Source organism: Chrysochloris asiatica, unplaced genomic scaffold (genome assembly GCF_000296735.1).
Source record: "Chrysochloris asiatica unplaced genomic scaffold, ChrAsi1.0 scaffold00327, whole genome shotgun sequence".
Taxonomy (NCBI): Eukaryota; Metazoa; Chordata; class Mammalia; order Afrosoricida; family Chrysochloridae; genus Chrysochloris; species Chrysochloris asiatica.
Genome location: NW_006408845.1, coordinates 501,650 through 522,843, shown reverse-complemented (window position 1 = coordinate 522,843; position 21,194 = coordinate 501,650). Strand labels below are relative to the sequence as shown.

General features: G+C 38.4%; 1 pseudogene; it reads left to right on the top strand.

Moving 5' to 3' along the window:
* Positions 1-853: 853 nt before the first annotated feature.
* Positions 854-21,194, top strand: part of LOC102839807 — a 108,392-nt pseudogene continuing 88,051 nt past the window's right edge.

Below are 21,194 nucleotides of genomic sequence, written 5' to 3'. Positions count from 1 at the left end.
ATAAAATAATGTGGTGGAGGTGTTTGACCTTCTCTAACTTCACTACTGGACCAATAAGCAACATCCTTATCAATGGAGAAAAGATTGAAGTTGTCAGGGACTTCGTTCTTCTTGGATCAACTATCAACACTCACGGAAGCAGCAGTCAAGAGATCAGACGATGTATTGCATTGGGCAAATCTGCTGCACAAGACCTTTTTAAAGTACTGAAGAGCAAAGATGTTAGCTTGAGGACTAAGGTGCACCTGACCAAAGCCATGGTATTTTCAGTAACCTCATGTGGATGTGAAAGCTGGACAGTGAATAAGGAAGATCGTAGAAGAATTGATGCCTTTGAATTATGGTGTTGGAGGAGAATATTAAAAGTGTGATGGGCTGCCAAAAGATCCAATAGATTTGTTTTGGAAGAAATGCAGCCAGAGTGCTCCTTAGAGGCCAAGATGGCCAAACTTCATCTCTCATACTTTGGACAAACTGTCAGGAGGGAACAGTCACTGGAGAAGGATATCATGTTTGGTAAGGTGGAGGGTCAGAGAAAAAGAGGAAGATCCCCAACGAGATGGATTGGACCAGGTGGCAGCATCGATGAACTCAAGTGTGGTAACAGTAGTGAGGTTGGCCCAGGATCAGACATTGTTTCGTTCTGCTGTGCATGAGTCAGTTCTGACTCGGTGGCACTTGACAACAACAACAAACTTCACAAGAGAGGAGGAGGATCAAGATCAGCCCAAGACTGATTCCTATGAGGCAAAGCTCAGACATGCCTCCATCCTTTAATGTTTTTACCAGTTCTGACACCAACTGATCATTCATGGCAATGGTCCCACAGAACTCACAGACAATATTAACAATTATGGAGTTTATCAGCAACGTAACAGGCTACAATTCAGAATCAGAAATGACTCAGATACAGTTCCTCAATGGAAACACCTCTACTCAGCAATGCCTGCAGGTATGCCTCTCTAGGGTCTTCAGCTTCTGGGCCCCACAGCCTCTTGACCTCTGACCTGCTGAAGCAAGTGTCACAAAGTTCATTTAGCTCTGCTACTAAGTGCCCGTTCTTCTAGCAATCCTTATGCCTGAAGGCATTCTGCTCTCTCATTCTCTGCACCAGAAATCCCGATACTTTGTCTCATGCTGCTCTCTTCGGTCTTCTGCCTCTGTTGTCACCATTTTTCTGTCACTGCTTCTTGTCATCTTTTTCTGTCTCCAGTGTCACATCTTTCTCCTGCATCAAGGCAGTTTTCAGCACAGGGATTCTGAGTCCAGACGAGATCTACTCCTAATTCTACTCCTGATTAGTCATCTGTGAGATACCTAATTTTAAATCTAGAAAGATGACAAAACTGACCAATCCCATGTTGCAGTTCCATATACCTTATTTGCATGGTTCCACCCATAAAAGGGTGCCATATACCTTATTTACATTATTAGCAAGCTATCCATTCCCCTTAGAGGGGCACAAGCACCTCACATTTGCATACTCCTACCCAGTTTTTTGGAGTTCTGGTGCTGCACTGTGGGTTAATGAGCTCGATTGCAAAGTCAATTTGGACCACAAAGTTGGCAGTTCAAGCTCACCAGTAATTTTTCAGAAACCCTGTAAAGGGTCGCTATGGGTTGCACTTAATAACAACAACAATTCAGTTATGAGCACAGTGGCTCCATTACCTAAGTACTGGACTGCGAACCACAGGTCAGTGGTTCAAGTCAACTAGCAGCTCAGTGGAAGAAGGATGAGGTTTCTGTTCCCACAAAGATTTTTTAAAAGCCTCAGAAACCCTATACAGGATCAAAACCAACTCAATAGCACATAACTTAAGCTTAACCCAATCATTTGGTGGGAGTTACAATGACTGGAAAGCAGTTCAATTATTAATATCACATGCAAATAAAATTATGCTGAAGTTAAGTCAAAACAATTGCAGCAGTATATCATAAGAAATTGATATCTTACTGATTGATGTCATGATTAAGACAGTTTCAGAAGAGGATGTGGAATGAGAGATATCTTTGCTGATGTTAGATGGGTCTTGGCTGAAAGTAAAAATGCCAGAAAGATGCTTAGCTGTGTTTTATGGACTAGGCAAAGATATTTGACTATGTGAATCCTAATAAATTATTGACAACATTTCAAAGAATGGGAATTCCAGAATGCTTAATTGTGCTCATATGAAACTATACATAGACTAAGAGACAGTCATTCAAACTGTCTATGTATAGGGGATACTGAATGTTTTAAAATCAGGAAAGGTCTGCATCAGGCTTGTATCCTTTCACCATACTTACTCAATCTGTATGCTAAGTAAATAATCCTAGAAGCTGGGCAGGACATAAAAATTGGAGAAATACTTATTAATGACCTATGATATGTAGATGACACAACTTTACTTGCTGAAAGTGAAGGCGACTTGAAGCATTTACTGATGAAGATCAAAGACTACAGCCCATAGTATGGATTATACCTTAATATAAAGAGAACAAAAATCCTCACAACTGAACAAAAAGCACATCAGTGTAAATGGAGAAAAGTTTAAAGTTATCAAAGATTTCATTTTACTTGAATACGTAGCGTAGTGGTTACGAATCGGGCTGCGACCCTTAAGGTCAGCGGTTTGAAACTACCAGCTGCTCCGCGGGAGAAAGATGAGGCTTTCTACTCCCGTAAAGATTTACACCCTTGGAAACCCTATACAGGGTCGCTATGGGTCGGAACAGACTCAATGGCACTTAACAACAACAACAACAACATATCAATGCCCATAGAAGCAGTAGTCAAGAATTCAAATGATGCATTAGGCAAATCTGCTGCAAACAACTTCTTTAAAGTATTAAAAGCAAACATATCATTTTAAGGACTAAGGTTCACCTGACTGGACATGGTACTATAAATTGCCTCATATGTATGCAAGAGTTAAACAATGACTAAAGAAGATAGAAGAAGAAATGATGCCTTTGAGTTATGGTGTAGGCAAAGAATATTGCAAGTGTAATGTACTGTCAGAAGAAACAAATCTGTCTTGGAAGAAGCACAGCCAGAATGCAGCTAGCAGCAAGGATGCTGAGTCTTTGTTTCATTTATTTTGGGTACATTATGAGGGGCAATCAGTCACTGATAAAAGACCTCATGTTTGGTAAAATAGAGAGTCAGTGAAATAGAGGAAGACCCTCAATGAGATGGAATGATACAGTGGCTGTTACAATGAACTCAACTATAGCAGCAATTGTGAAGATGTCGAAGAAAGAACTGAGTAATTTTCTTCTGTTTCTCATAGAGTCGTTATGTATGTTTATAATTTCTCTGGCACAAGCTAGATAACACAATTTCCAAAAGAATTAAAAGAAGTAAAAATCAGTTTTAACTGAAAAATTTGGAATAAATTCTACTTCTATAATCATATTCAAATTATGGAGAGAGGGAACAATCATGAACAATTGCAATTATCCTCTAAATTAACTTTGGCAGATATTTTGCTTTTATTACAACTTCGGTTTGATATGCTAATACATGGAAAATAACTTTATGCAATACTTGTATTTGTAAATTATTTGAAATTAAATTTAATTACGGGGGTTCTATGATTAGGCTTGAATTTACTTTCTTCCCTTTTGCTTTATACACCAGCATATAATGTGCCCTGGTGTAGCACTGTGGAATAAAGCACTGGACCAAAAGGTTGGTTTGAACCACAATCTTACCAGTCACTCCCTGGAAACCCTATACAGGGCTGCTATATATGTTGTTGTCACTTGACAACAACAGCAAAAAAGAGCTTTATAAAATGTAATGTGTTTTAGGAATCTGCAGTGATGTTAATTAAGTTTTATCTGGCCTCAGACTCCTGTTGTGGCACTGTAGGGTCACCACTGGACTGCAAACCACAAGATTAGTAGTTCAAACCCAAAAACTACTCTTTGGAAACCCTATACAGGGTCGCTGTGAGTTGAAACTGACTTGATGGCAGTTAACAACAACAACAAAGTAGGGGAATTGTCCATGTTTGTTTTCTGTTTGTTTGTCTTTTACTAGTCTGGGCGACATTCAGCTTTTCCCCATAGTAGGTGGCATCCTCAAACTCAAAGGAAACAAATAATTCCTTTTACCATAACCACTTTTTAGAAAGAAAATTTGACTTGACATCAGGTATTAGTATGGTAGTTCATACTCTGTTTAATATTCTTCACCAATACCATAATTCAAAGCCATCAGTTCATCTTGTTGTTGTTGTTGTTGTTAAGTGCTATTGAGTCAATTCTGACCCATAGCGACCCTGTATAGGGTTTCCAAGGAGAAGCTGGTGAGCTTGAACCACTGACCTTGCAGTTCAAACAACTTTGCAGTCTGACGCATTAGCCCACAGTGCCACAGTCCAGTTCATCTTAGGTCTTCCTTATTCACTGTCTAGTTTTTACATACATATCGACTTCACATCAGTAATTTTATATAGCATACAAAATTAACATTTCTGCTTTTTTGATGCTAATGATACACCAGTCATTTTTCAGAAACCTGACAAAGGGTAGCTATCAGTCAGAATCAAATCTATGGCACTTATCGACAACAGTGATGCAAAAGTTGTAATGTAGTAATTTAGTTCTATAAACATTTGTTGTTTGACTATAATATGCACAATGTTGAATAAGATATGAAGATAAAAGAAAGAAACAGTCTTGCCTGCAAGGTAAATTTCATTAAGATGGGATCATGGCCTAGTCATCTTTCTATATATCTGGGGCTTTATATAGCACCAGAACAGGACACAGGGTGTATACTTAAAAAATACTCAAAAAAGTTCAACATTTTGAATAAGAGTAAAATTATTATGAACGTAGTGGGGAGTGACTCTAAGAAAAATACACAGTTAACCATGAACATAAAATTATAAGTACCGCTATGTGCAGTTGAGTCAATTTCAACTCATTACAACACAGTATTGTTGTTAAGTGCCATCAAGTCAGTTCTGACTAACAGCAATCCTGTATAGCATTTTCCAAGGAGTGGCTGGTGAGTTTGAACTATCAACCTTGTGATTCAAACCAAGCATGTGGTCCAGTGCTTATTCCACAGTGCCACACAGGACTCCATAGGGTTGCCTAGGTTATAATCTATATGAAAACAGTTCACTATCTTTTTTACATCTGTGAAGCTGGGACCACTTGGTTATCAGCTAAAGGCTTAATGACTGTTCCACCAGGGCTGCTTATAAGTGCCTTGTTGTTGTTGTTATTAAGTGCCGTCAGGTTTCCAAGGAGCAACTGGTGAGCTTGAACCACCGACCTTATAGTTCAAATGGCTTTGCAGTCTGGTACATTAACCTACAGCGCCACACCTTAGAATGGTTCAAAGTGATCTGAGTAATGATTATATCAGGTTATGATTGATGAAGAACAGAAATCTGGCAGGTTTCATATGAAAGCGCTACTTGAGATGGCCTTGGAAGATGGAATTGAATTTCAACAGTCAGAAATACAGAACATTCCAAAAACAGAAAAGTAGTATAACACATTGTAGGTGGGAATGCATGGAAGGTGCTCGGTAAATATTGTCTAATTCAGATATATTACAACATAAGAAATTAAGAGTGCTACTTAACAGCCACCGTTAATCAGTCAGTTTGCTTTACTGTGGTGGCTTACCTGTTGTTATTATGCTGGAAGCTATGCCACCAATATTTTACCTACCAACAGGATCACTCAGGGTGAACAGGTTTTAACTAAGCTTACAGACCAACACAGACTAGGACGAAGAAGAGGCAGACTGTTTCTGAATGCTTAGCCACTGAAAACCTTATGAACAACAGTGGACCACTGTTAGATAGCTCCAGAATATTGAATATTGAAACATGAATAGCACCAGGAAATTGTCAGATATAGTGCTGGAAGATGAGCCTCTCAGTTTGGAAGCCACTCAAAATACGAAAGGGGAAGAGCTGTGTCCTCAAAGTACGGTTCATCATAATGATGCAAATGGAGTACAGCTTTCTGGACCTTTATTTGCTGATGGTGCAATGACTAAAGTGCTCAGCTGTTAACCAAAATGTTAGCAGTTTAAACTCAGGAGCTACTCCATGGGAAAAAGATGTGCAGTCTCTTCTGTAAATATTGTTGTTGTTGTTATTAAGTGCCATGGAGTCGGTTCCGACTCATAGCAACCCTGTACAGGGTTTCCGAGGCTGTAAATCTTTACAGGAACAGAACACCTCATCTTTCTCCCATGGAACAGCTGGTAGTTTCGAACTGCTGACCTTGTGGTTCGCAGCCTGATTCTTAATCACTACACTATCAGAGGATTACAACCTTGGAAACCCCACGGAGCACTTCTATTCTGCCCTATAAGGTCACTGTGAGTCAGAATTTACTCCACAGCACTCAACAGCAACAATCTTCTGTTGAATTGTCAATATATTCTGTACTGAAGTATTTCAACAAATCCCTTTAAACTGAATTGACAGTGAAAGTATATAATTGTCTTAAGTAAACTGTTCCAGATAGCTAAAAGACATAGTTATCAACTGCGTACTTTAAATTAAGCCTATATATGTTTCAGGGAAAAGAAATAACTTTTGGTTATCCATTTAGCAAACATGCAAAATTTTCTCTTGTATTAGTATTACATCTTGTAAATGAAGTAAGTTTAGATATATTTATCTCCCTTCAAAGTTAAAATTGTTTCAGAAATCATTACGTTCTCATTAAAGCATCCAAATAACTCACTGCCTTTGAGTTACTTCTCACTCATAACAACCCGATCACATCGGATAGAACTGCTCCATACAGTTTCCAAGATTTTGTGGAAGCACAAAGAGGCTGGTGGGTTCAAACCACTGACATTTCAGTTGGCAAAACAATGCTTAACCAACTGTTCCACCAGGGATCCTTAACCATCCAAAAGTTGATTGTAAGAAATCACATATGTCATATACATTGGTGAACGTTTAAATCTTTATTGGTCCCTAATATGTATTCTTTGTTCTCCAAATATCATATTTTAAATTATTTTTTGATTATTACTTTTGTAGGGAATATTGCAGAAGTTCTCTTAAACACTTTCATTTCCAATATTCTGCAAAGAAGTCATATGGCCATTTGAAATTGAAAAAAAAAAAAAACATAATGAAAAAAACACAGATGTTCACTGCTGATGAGGAGCTCTATGAGATACTACTACCAAAATATCCATCTTTTATATCAGTAAGATGCTCTCATTTCTTCCTTTTTCTACGTGCATTGGAATCTGCTATGCATATTACTCACTGAAGGAAATACAATGTTTGGTGGGGGGATATTGTAATAAGAATTTAAGTGTCACATCGAAGGAATAGTTTGGGGAAACTAACTGAGGAGAATTGAACAGCTGTTGATTTCCCCTTTTTATTATTTCAAGGAAGTAAAAATTTTAAACTAGAATTTCTTGGGATAGATTATAAGAAGTTCATACACTTGGAAAAAGATGATAAGGTGCAGGAATCTGTATATTTGTATATATGTTTGAATGTTATTTATAATAAAATGTTATCTTGACATCTTAATGCACTTTATTAGGAGACATTTTAATCTAAAAGTAATATTTTCATCCCTAGTCCACCCACCAGCAGTTCCTCAGAAACCATATGCAGGGTTGCCATGAGTCAGAATCCATTTGAAGGCTCTTAACAGCAACAGTAATTATCAAAACTAACACAGATAAAAAAATCCATGCTATTTATTTGGAGTCAATGTCTTCTTTTAATGATTCTTTATGATGAAATGGGGTTGAGTATCTTCTCAGAATTATCTCCTAGAGTATTATGTATGGTCTCATTTGTTGTGAAGTGCCAACTAGGTGGTTCCGACTCATAGCGATCAAAATGAACTATTAACTACCGCTCAGTCCTGCACCATCCTTACAAATGCTACTACACTTGAGCCTACTGTTGCTGCTACTGTGCCAATCCATCTCATTGGGGGGTCTTCTTCTTTTTCCCTGTCCCTCCATTTACCAAATATAATGTCCTTCTCCAGGGACTGGTCCTGTAAAGCCTAATTGCCATACAGTAACCAATTTATTAAAATGGGCTCAGGATGAAGTGAAAATTTTTAGCATCAACAACTCCCCTGGATGCAGAAACCCTCTTCCCTCTTAACTCTAGCTAAACTAGGCTTCTGTAACACTGCTTATGCAAATTCCTCACATCTGAGTGGGCCGGCCATACTAACAGGACGCTGTGGCCAGCCAGCCAAGTCTAACGTTGAGAACAGCCGGCCAAAGTTAATCTTGAGAAGTAACTGTCCCAGCAGATATACTCCTAGCCCCCACCCTAACAGTTCATGAATACATCATACCCTTGGTTTATACAAAATAATGTCAGACTGCCTTTGTATAAATACTCTTTGAAAAACTGGGTCGGGACTGCAGTCTTTCCCACTTTTAGGGAGGCTATAGTACCTGGGCAGCTAATAAAGGCTTCCTTGCTGATCCTGAGAGTCTTGAATGGTCATCTGGGTAAATTGAAACACAGCAGTGCTGCCTGATAATATATCTGAAGTATTAGAAATGATGTCTGGCCATCTTGGCTTCTAAATAGCTTTCTGGTTGTACTTCCTCCAACACAGATTTGTTTGTTCTTTTGGCAGTCCCTGGTACCTTTAATATTCTTCTCAAACATCATAACTCAGATGCATCAATTCTTTTACAGTCTACCTTATTCATTGTCCAACTTTCACATGCTTATTAGGCTATTGAAAATAGCCTGGGTCAGGTGCATTTTAGTCCAGAAACTGACATCTTTGCTCTTTAACACTTTAAAGAGGTCTTATGCAGGAGATTTCTTAATGAAATACATCATTTGATTTCCTGACTTATGCTTCCATGAGGGTTGATAATGGATTCAAGCAAAATTAATTCTTTGACAACCTCAATCTTTTCTCCATTCATCATGATGTTAATTATTGGTCCAGTGGTGAGGATTTTTATTTTCTTTACATTGAGGTGCAACCCATACAGAAGGCTATGGTCTTTGATCTTCATCAGTAAGTATTTTAAGTCCTTTTCACTTTCAGCAAGCAAGGTTGTATCATCTGTATATCGCAGATTGTTAACGAGCCTTCCTCAAATTCTGATACGATTTTCTTCTTCATATAATCCAGTTTCTCAGATTATTTGCTCAGCATGTAGATTGACTAACGCTTTGTCAATAAAGCACAGGTAAACGTATTTCTGGTATTCTTTGCTTTCAGCCAAGTTCCATCCTACTTCAAAAATGGTGTTCCTCATTCCATGTCCTTGTCTAAATCCAGTTTGAACCTCTGGAAGTTGATGTACTGTTGCAGCCATTTTAAAATTATCATTAGCAAAATTTTACTTGCATGTGATAATAATGATATTGTCCTACGATTTCCACATTCCGTTGGGTTACCTCTCTTTGGAATGGGCACAAATACGTGGTGTTGTGTAACACCATAATCAACAAAAAGCCAAGCCCATTGTGATGAGTAGGTGCCAATTCAATGGACAGAGTAGGACTTCGCCACAGAGTCTTCCAAGGCTATAAATCTTTAAGAAACAGATAGTCAAATGTTTACCCCACTATATCACCATACATGGAGTCCTAGTGTGGTGCTGTAGGATAAGCACTGGATTGCTAACCACAAGGTCAGCAGTTTGAACCCATTAACCTCTCCTTGGAAACCCTATACAGGATCACTATGAGTCAGACTGACTTGACAGCAGTTAACAACAACATTGTCACCATATATAGGCACAAAGCTGAAATCACACAGTAATCATAGAAATATTTATATTAACAATGTATTTTAAACCACCATGAAGAATGTTACTGATGTTTAATCTTCCAGTCCTGAATCTTGTGGAGTTCATTAATGATGTTGCCTTAGAATTATATTAATATTTGCATATAACTTACTTTATTTCATTTGAATTTGTAAAGTAAAAAGAGAGTAATTATTAACCAGATGAGGAAACTGCGACTAAAAGAGATCAAGGGACTTGACTAAGTTTACATAGCTAGTGCCTGGGAGAACTCTTGATTCCAAAACTGGGGTTCATATTTCTTTAGTAAAATGTGACTTATTCCAGAAAGTAATCATACATTATCTATTTGAAAACTCTTGATTCTAAACCTTTAGATTTGTTTTATTTCCTAATACATTCTAGCTGATTGCATAAAGACAAACATTGGCAAATTAAAGATTCAGTCAAGAATTCAGACATTTTTATCTATGATGTCCATTATGCAGATATTTGCAAGCACAAAATCAAGAAAATTCTGAACTAACAGCTTATAAAGCATATGGTTCCATTTTCTCACTCTACAGATGACAACACTGGATTGATAACTCTCTTCAAATCTCAGCAGGGCTCACCATGAACCCAATAAAAACTAGAAATAATATTTTAGTAGCAATATTTTTTGAGGAAATGGTTTTACTCCTTTGAAGTTGTCATTTAAATAGTCACTTTTTCATATTCAGAGAAAAGAAACATTGTTACAGCCTTTAGTAAAGAAAACGCAATCCAGACCAGCTTTGCCAAAGTGAGCAAGAAGGAACAGCACACCAGCATGATAGAATTTGACTCTAATAAGCACTCCAGGAAGGAGCTCTGGTAGCGCAGTGGTTACGAATCGGGCTGTGAACCACAAGGTCAGCAGTTCGAAAATACCAGCGGTTCCGTGGGAGAAAGATGAGGCATTCTGCTCCCGTAAAGATTTACAGCCTCGGAAACCCTGTGCAGGGTCGCTATGAGTCAGAACCGACTCCACGGCACTTAACAACAAGAAGCACTCCAGGATGCTATAATTTCATAAAGGAAATTATCATCTGAATTCTTTAACTCACTCTTGTTCCTAGATTGGTTTAAGATATCTAGTACACAGGACCACCATTCATCTGTCAGTTTCTCTTACTGTGGTAATTTGTGTGCTGCTGTGCTGATGGAAGCTTTGCCATAAGTATTTTAAATACCAGCAAGGACAAATGTCAATGGAGTTTCAGGCTAAGACAGACTATGAAGAAGGAGAAGCAGTCTGCTTCTAGATGTTTAGCCAGTGAAAAACCTTAAGAATAGTAATAGAATGCTATCAGGTATAGTGGCAAAAGATGAGCTCTTTAGGTTCAAAGTCACTCAAAATATGGCACGGTAAGAACTGCCTCCTCACAGTACAATTGACCATAGTGACAAAACTGGAGCAAATTTTTGCGACCTTCATTTGATGATGGGGTACAACTCAAAATGAAGAGAATCAGCTGGAATATCCATTAATAACTGGAAAATGGAATGCACAAAGCATGAATCTGGGAAAATTGGATGTTTTCAAAATGAGATGAAACACATAAAGAACATCGTAAGCTGAATCCAGCTTGAACCTCTGGCAGTTCCCTATCAATGTACAATTGTAGCTATTTTTGAATTATCTTTAGCAAAATTTTATTTGCATGTGATATGCCTGAAAGTGTCTAATGGTTTCCGCATTCTGTTGGGCCACCACTCTTTGGAATGGACACAAATATGGATATCTTCCAATCAGTTAGTCAGGTATTTCCAATTGCTTCATACTCATGTGGAATTTGGATAATAAATAAGGAAGACCATAGAATAATTAATGCATTTGAGTTATGGTGTTGGAGAACAATATTAAAAGTACCATAGACTGCTAGAAGAACAAACAAATCTATATTGGAAGAAGTATAACCAGAGTGTTTCTTAGAAGCCAGGATGTCAAGAATTCGTCTCTCACACTTCAGACGTATTATCAGGAAGGACCAGTCCCTGGAGAAGGACATCATGTCAGTAAAGTGAAGGGTCAGTGAAAAAGAAGAAGACCCCCAATAAGATGGATTGGCACAGTGGCAGCAGCAATGGCTCAAGCTTAACAAAAATTATGAGGATGCTGCACAACCGGACAGTGTTTCATTCTGTTGCGAGTAAGGTTGCTATGAGGTGAAACTGACTGGAGGGCACCTAAAAACAACAAGAGTGAGCTGAAATGGACTGGTATTGGCCATTCTGAATCACAATCATTTTGTTTACTATTCAGGGAATGACAAATAGAAGAGGAATAGCATCACACTTTCTATTAAAAAGAAAATTTCAAGATCTATCTTGAAGTACTATGCTGGCTGTGATAGGATAATATCCATACATCTACAAGGAAGACTGGAGTCCTGGTGTGATGCTGTAGAATAAGCACTGGACCACAATGTCAGTTTGAATTGCAAGGTTTGTGGTTCAAACTCACCAGTTGATCCTTGGAAACCCTATACAGGTTCACAATGTGTTGGAACTGACTCGAGGGCACTTAACAACAGCAAGGAAGACCAGTTAATACCATTATTATTCACATTTCTACAAACCACTAAATCCAGTCATGATGAAATTAAATAATTCTATAAGCATTGGACCACAAGGTCAATTGGAGCTGCAAGGTCATTGGTTCAAATCCACCACGACTCTTCAGAAACCCTAAACAGGGTCACTATGCATTGGAATCAAACAACAAACATAATTCTTCAATCTGAAATTGATCAAACATGCAATTAAGATGTATTGGTAATTACTGGTGATTAGAATGGGAAGGTTGGAAACAAAGAGGAATGACCAGTAGTTGAAACTATGGCCTTGGTGAAAGAAATTATGATGGAAATCATATAATAAATTTTGCAAGACTAATGACTTAAGGAGCTCTGGTAGCGTAGTGGTTACGAATCGGGCTGCGAACCTTAGGGTCAGCGGTTCGAAACTACCAGCCGCTCCGCGGGAGAAAGATGAGGCTTTCTACTCCCGTAAAGATTTACACCCTCGGAAACCCTGTACAGGGTCGCTATGGGTCGGACCCGACTCGATGGCACTTAACAACAACAACAACAATGACTTATTATTGAAAATACCTTTTTTAAACAACCTGAAAGGCAACTATACACATAAGCTTCACCCAATGAAATACACAAGAATCAAATTAACTACATTTGTGGCTAATAGATAGTGGAAAAACTCAATATCATCAGTGAAAACAAGATCAGGTGCCGACTATGGAAGAGATCATCAATTGTTTATTTGCAAGTTTAAGTTGAAGCTGAAGAAAATTAAAATAAGTCCATGAGAGCGAAACTATAACCTTGAACATATCCCACCTGAATTTAGATTTGATTCATTAGACACTAATGACCAAAGTCCAGAAACTTTGTGGTTTGACTTCATGAACAGCATACAGGAAGAAAGAAAAAAGTCATTTAAAAAGACAGGAAAGAATGAAAAGACAAAAATGGATGTCAGAAGAAACTCTGGAACTATGGAACAAATAAAAAAAAAATGAGGAAGTTAAATAGCTGAATAGAAATTTTCACATGGCAGCTTGAGAGGACAAAATCAAATATTAAAATGAAATGTGCACATATGTGGAGTTAGAAAACTAAAAGGGATGAGCACAGTCAGCATTTCTAAAGTAGAAAGAACTGAAGAGAAAATTAAAGCCTCGTTTTGTAATATGGAAGGTGGCACTGTGGGCTAATGCGCTGGACAGTAAGGTTGGTTTGAACTGCAAGGTCAGCAGTTCAAGTTCACTAACTGCTCCTCAGAAACCCAATACAAGGTTGCTGTGAATTGGAACTGACTCGATGGTGCTTAACAACAACAACAACAGTAACATTGGCAAAATATTGAAAACTTCAAAATAAGATGGAAGGAACACAGGATCACTGTACCACTGAAATGGTCAATGTTCAAATATTTCAAAAGGTAGCATATGATCAAGTACCTCCAGTACTGAAGGAAGAAGTCCAAGCTGCACTGAAGATATTGGCAAAAAAAAAAAAAAAAAAACAGGGCTCCAGTAGTTGATTAAATACAAATAGAAACATTTCAACAAACAGATATAGACTGGAAGTGCTCACTCATCTATGCCAAGAAATTTGGAAGACAATTCTCTGGCCAGATGATTGGAAGAGATCCACGTTTATTCCCATTTCCAAAAGAGTTAACACGATAGATTGTGGAATTCACTGAACAATATCATTAATATCATATGCAATAAAATTTTGCTGATAATAATTTAAAAGCAGTTGCAACAGTACATTGACAGAGAACAACCAGAAATTTAGGCTAGATTCAGAAGAGAACATGGAACTAGGAATCTCATTGCTGAGGTCAGCTGGAACTTGTCTGAAAGCTGAGAATACCAGACAAATGTTTATTTGTCCTGTATTGACTATTCAATGGCTTTTGACTGTGTAGATCATGACAAACTTGGATAATATTCTATGAATGGGTATTTCAGAACTTTCTGTCGTGCCCATGAGGAACCCGTACACAGACCAAGACTTAGTTGTTAGAACAGAACAAGGGGATACTTAATCGTTTAGAACCAGAAAATGTGTATGGCAGGACTGTATCTTTTCATCATGTTTATTCTGTCTGAATGCTGAGCAAATAATTTGAGAATATGGATTATATGAAGAAGAATGTGGCATCATGACTGGAGGAAGACTCATTAGCAATTTGTGATATGCAGATAATACAACCTTGTTTGCTGGAAGTGAAGAGGACTTAAAATACTCACTTAAGAAGATGTAAGATCACAGCTTTCAGTATGAATTGCACCTCAATGTAAAGAAAATAAAAATCCTCACAACTGGACCAATAAATAACATCATGATAATGGAGAAAAGACTGGAGTTATCAGAGACTTCATTTTGCTTGGATCCACTATCAACACTCATGATATCAATAGATAAGAAATTACATGATGTCTTGCATTAAGCAAATCCACTGCACAAGACTTCTTTAAGTGTGCAAAAGCAATGATGTTCATTTAAGGACTAAGTTTGAGTTATTGTGTTGGGGAAGAATATTGAAATACCATGGACTGCCAGAGAACAAACAAATCTGTGTTGGGTGAAGTACAGCCAGAATATTCCTAAGAAGCCTAGACGTTAAGATTTCGTTTCTCATACTCTCGACATGGTATATCAGGAGGGACAAGTCTCTGGAAAAGCACATCATGCTTAATAAAGTGGAGGGTCACCAAAAAAGAGGAAGCACCCCAACAAGAAGTGTTTACACAGTGAGAGCAGCAATGGATGCAAACGTAACAACAATTGTGATGCTGGCACAGAACTGGTCAGTGCTTCATTCTGTTGTGCATAGGGTCACTATGATAGGAACCGAGTCAATGGCAATAACAATAATGACAGTTTACATGGCAATGCTAATGTATGTCCTAATTATGTTAAACAATAATACGCTATGGTGGTGACCCTGCATAAGGTTTCTGAGGCTAAAAATCTTTATGGGAGCAGAAACCTTAATCTTTCTCATACAGAATGGTTGGTAGTTTGAACTGCTGACCTTGAGGTTAGCAGCCCTACTCGTAACCACTACACTACCAGAGCTCCTTAATATGCTATAGAAGTAAGCATTAAAAAGAATAATTGTCTCCTTTGTGTAAATGTATTCATTTTCTGCCATCTGCAGAGAAAGCACTGTTAGCTTAGCACAAAACGATGACAGTATAAGAATTAAAAATGGTTTTAAATTACATTATCAGAGTCTCAGAGAGTTCACTGAAAGGATGTGATGTTGCATTTTATCATACATAAATTCCATCTTTATTTATAATATTACACTGAATCTAAAATGATGCAATGATATATATTGAAGCGTTAATGGTATTAGTTGTAACCTCAATTGTATTCTCTCAACTTAAGTATTATTTTGAACTAACTGATGATTCCCCATAAGGAAATCAGGAGAACAAATTTAGATTTCTATTTCCTATTAAGTTACCAAGTAAATTCGTTGAGTTGGAATCAACTCAGTGGCAGTGCGTTATCAAGTTATCAATACTTTAAAATGATTGAGCACTTACTATGACTTGACAAAGTGATAGGCATTAGGGATGGCAGACCTGAAACATACTCTCAGACAGCTTACAGTTATTCATGAATATGTAATACAAGGTGATAAATACAATAAAATATGATAATACAGAAGAAAAATAAAGCATCTGTTCGAACATAGGTAGGGTGCATGGACCAAGACTGTGGCCTTAGAGGTCAATAAAGAGAAGGCTTCAATAATCAAAACATTTTTGAGGTGTTTTAAACTTAGTATAAGGAGCTCTGGTAGTGTAGTGGTTACAAGTCTGGCTGCTAATCTTACAGTCAGTTTGAAACTACCAGTGGTTCTGTGGGAGAAAGATGAGACTTTCTGCTCCTGTAAAGATTTACAGACTTGGTAACTCTATACAGGGTCTCTATGAGTCAGAATGGACTCCGCGGCACATAAATATCACCCTCAAGCTTAGTACTAATAATAATACTTCTTTTCCTCTTATCTTTGAAATTTATACCTTAGCAGTTTAAAATGCTTAATATACCCATCCAGCTACTCCTGTTGAGTCAATGCCAACTCATACTAACCCTACAGATTAGAAATGCTCCATAGAGTTGCCCAAGACTGTAAGTCTTTGTGAAAGCAGACAGCCTCATCTGTCGTCATGGAGCAGTTGGTGAGTTTGAATCACCAATCTTGCATTTAGCAACCCAATACTTAACCCATTGCACCATCAAGGTTTCTTTCCTAATACACATTTTTTTGTTCTTGTTATTTAAGGCCGTTGTGTTGTTTCTGATTCTTAGTGAACTTGTATAGGGTTTCTGAAGAGTGTCTGGGTTTGAACAACCAATTTTGTGGTTAGCAGGCTAGGGCTTATCCTACAGTGCCACACGATGACTCCATTAATAGAGTTGTTGTTGTTAAGTGCCATAGTCAGTACCGACCCATAGTGACCTTCTGCATAGCAGAACGAAACACTGCCCAATTCTGGACCAACCTCACTCCTGTTGCCATACTTAAGTCCATCAGTGCTGCCACTTTGTCAGTCCATCTCATTGGGGGTCTTCCTCTTGTTCTCTGATCCTCCACCTTGCCAAACATGATATCCTTCTCCAGCAACTGGTCACTCCTGACAATATGTCTGAAGTATGAGTGATGAAGTTTGGCCATCTTGGCCTCCAAGGAACACTCTGGCTGCACTTTTTAAAAAACAGATCTATTGGTTCTTTTGGCAGCCCATGGCACTATCAATATTCTCCTTTAACTCCATAACTCAAAAGCATCAATTCTTCTATGGTCTTCCTTATTCACTGTCCAGCTTTCACATGCATATGAGGTTATTGAAAATACCATGGCTTGGGTCAGGCGCACCTTAGTCCTCAAGCTGACATCTTTGCTCTTCAACACTTTAAAAAGGTGTTGTGCAGCACATTTGCCTAATGCAATATGTCATTTGAGTTCGTGACTGCTGCTTCTGTGAGTGTTGATAGTTGATCCAAGAAGAATGAAGTCCTTCACAATTTCAGTCTTTTCTCCATTGATAAGAATGTTGTTTATTGGTCAGTGGTGAGGATTTTTGTTTTCTTTACATTGAGATGTAATCCATACCAAAGGTTGTGCTCTTTGATTTTCATCAGTTTTAAGTCCTCTTCACTTTCAGCAAGCAAGGTTGTATCATCTGCATATTGCATATCTGTATTATGAGTACATAATCCCAGAAGCTGGATTATATGAAGGAAAATGTGGCATCAGGATTGGAGGAAGACTCATTAACAACCTGCAATACACAGATTACACAACCTTGCTTGCTGAAAGGGAAGAGGACGTAAAGTACTAATGAAGATCAATGACCACAGCCTTCATGATGGGTTGCACCTCAATGTAAAGAAGACAAAAATCCTCACCATTGGATAAACAATATCTTATAAATGGAGAAAAGATTGAAGTTGTCAAAGACTTCATCTTGTTTGGCTCAATGAAGCAAACACTTCAACAATCATGGAAGCAGCAGACAATAAATTAAATGATGTATTGCATTAAGGAAATCTGCTGTACAAGACCTCTTTAAAGTGTTGAAGAGAAAAAGTGTCAGTTTGAGGACTAAGGTGGGCCTAACACAAGCCATGGTATTTTCAATAACCTCATATGCATGTGAAGTTGGGCATTAAATAAGGAAGACCATAGAAGAATGGATGCATCTGAGTTATAGTGTTGCAGGAGAATATTGAAAGTACCATGGACTGACAAAAGAACCAACAGATCTGTGTTGGAAGAAGTGCAGCCAGAATACTCCTGGGAAGCTAGAATCATCAGACTTCTTCTCTCATACTTCAGTTATATTGTTAGGGGGGGACCAGTCCCTGGAGAAGGATATCATGTTTGATAAAGTGGAGGGTCTAAGAAAAAGAGGAAGATCCCCAGCGAGATGGATTGACACAGTAGCAGCAACCATGGGCTCAAACAGCAAGGATTGTGTGGTTGGTGCAGGATGAGGCAGTGTTTCCTTCTGTTGTGCATAAGATTGCTCTGGGTTGATACTGACTAGATGGCACCTAACAACAACAAGAAGAAGTGATAATTATGTGACATAATATTGCTATTACATAAATTAAAAAAAAAAATTTTGCTGCCTTGTTCATTAGCATCAGCAACCAAGAATCCTATTTTTAAGGGTAATATCTACTAGTATTCTAGGTTAAATCATATAAATGTATTGTTTTATAGTTAAAACAGTAAAATATTGGCAATTTCATATGGTTCGAGTGAAAGAAATTTCCAAAGCGACTCATTCGGGTTGCCATTCTATTGCTTCTCACAATGCTGTTGCTCGTGTTATTAAGTGCTGTCAAGTGCGTTCAGATCACAGGGGCTTTGTAGAGGGTTTCCAAGGAGCAGCTGGTGAGTTTGAAATGGCAACCTTGAGGTTAGCAGTCCAGAGCTTTTCCTACAGTACCATGCTAGAACTCTTCCCCTCATACTAAAGCTAGATATTATAAAAAACACAAAATCAATAATTTGTTGTTTTAATGAATCTACTCCCACAAATATCAGAATGTATATGCTGGTGCACAGTAGTTTAGCTCTTGCTGGTAACCAAAATGATGGCAATTCAAACCCACTCACTGGCTCTGTGGGAGAAATATCTAGTGGCCTGCTTTCTTAAAGATTGCAGACAGGAAAACTCTGTGACCCAGTCCTACTCTGTCGCACAGGGTTGCTGTGAGTTGGAAACTGGACTCTATGGCACTCAACAACATGTGCCAAGAACTGAACTGAGCTGGAGAGAGCTGAACTGCCAGGTGATGGAAAAGTCAGCTAAGACAATAGTCAAAGCAAAAGTAACATTGGAAAACCAAGAGGCCAGAAAGTAGGTGCTGGCTCTCACAGTGTTCTAAACTTCCCACAGAACAGTTCTTGAGGATCAAGTCCTGTTCATACAGTTCATACAGGGAGATTGTTTCACCTCCAAATGAGCCCTAAAGAAAAGCTTCAGTCATTTTATGTACATGGAGTGGAGGCAGAAGTGAAGGAGTACTGAATACTGGAGTCAGAGTAGAGAAAAATATCTTCAAGGTGCAATCATTGAGGACCAACCATAAACTCAGGAATCTGTACAATTCCCTGCAGTTCAAACAAGCCAGCCTCTCTCTCTTTCTTCCTTTCTGTCTCAAACTCTGTTTAGCCACCTGAGATTAGGACACAATCTAGAAGGAATCTATCCTTCTTCATCCACTTCATTTTTCTGTTATTCGGTTAATCACAGCTGACTTCATAAATCAATTGCCTGTGCAATCCCCTTCTCTCCACCAGTCACCCAAAGCTAGTTCCTCATAAGTTAGGACTTTGTCCTTAAGTCTGTCTGCACAGCCCTCATTTGATTTAGCCACTCAAAGCTAAATTGGAGTCTTATTGCTCCTGAGAGTTCATTAATCCTCTAAAACGGCTTATAAAATTTCTGGAGACTATTACCTATACTCATAGTTACCCGCCAGCAGGTCTGCAGGAGATGGATCAGACAATCTGCTTCTGTAAAGACTTATAGCCATAGAAACCCTATGTAGCAGCTGTACTGTGTCCTATAGGGTTACTATGAGTTGAAATGTGCTCTATGCCAATGGGGGGTGGGCTTCATGAACAGTGGGACATGTAGTGCACTTGCATTTTTGCCTCTCTTGTCTTGGGATGCTTATAGCACTTATACTACATGATGGCATCTTCTGGGGGCATATATCATTGTTGATACTGAAAAAATGTTTAGTGAGGGTACTAAGAAGTATTGAATTGTGGGTGCATCCTAGAGGTTGCTTGACCCCCCACATATACACTCTCTTATCTTTCATCCCACTATTTCCATAAGTGTGCTATGCTAACTTTTGTTTATAGCAACATATAATAATGGGAGCAGAGGTAACCAGGTTTCCTTCAGGCTCCCTCTCATTAGGCAGTTTACTACAGATGGGAAATCAAAGGAACAGGAAGATCCTCATTTCTTGAGAAGAACAAGCCAGGACTAAGCAGGGTGCCAAATGACTTATGGCCCCAGCTTCTACAGATTGAAGAGCATTTCTTTGTCAAGGGATGTAGCAGGTGATGCAGAGAATGCAGCACTAATAAGGAGATTCAGGAAGCAGTTATGTGCAGCCACTGCAGGCTGCCTTTAGATGTTACTCCATGTTCCCGGAAGTTTCACACAATGAAATAAATATGCTAAGAACAAATTCTTTTTTTCATGATTTATCCCACCTATCTTTGCTATCCTATCTTCTCTGCTATTCATAAGGTTTTCACTAACTAAATATGTGGAAGTAGTTCGTCACTCCTTCTTCCTACTGAAACGTTTCTACAGAAATGGTTGCAAGCATACATATATAGACAGAGGACATCCAGAGGTTCAAGCTGGATTCAGAAGAGGCTATGGACTGAGGGATATCATTGCTGATGTCCAATGGATCTTGGCTGAAAGCAGAGAATATCAGAAAGATGTTTATGTGTGCTTTATTGACTACGCAAAGGCTTTCAATTGTGTGGATCATGACAAGCTATGGACAACATTGCGAAGTATGAGTATTCCAGAACACTTAACTGTACTCATGAGGAATCTGTACCTGGACCAAGAAGCAGTTGTTCAAACAGAGTATGGGAACACTGAATGGTTTAAAATTAGGAAAGGTGAGCGACAGTGTTGCGTTCTTTCACCATACTTATTCAACCTGTATGCTGAGCAACTAATCCGAGAAGCTGGGTTATATGAAGAAGAATGTGGCATCAGGATTGGAGGAAGACTCATTAGCAACCTGCGATATGCAGATGATACAACCTTGCTTGCTGAAAGTAAAGAGGACTTGAAACAATTTACTGATGAAGA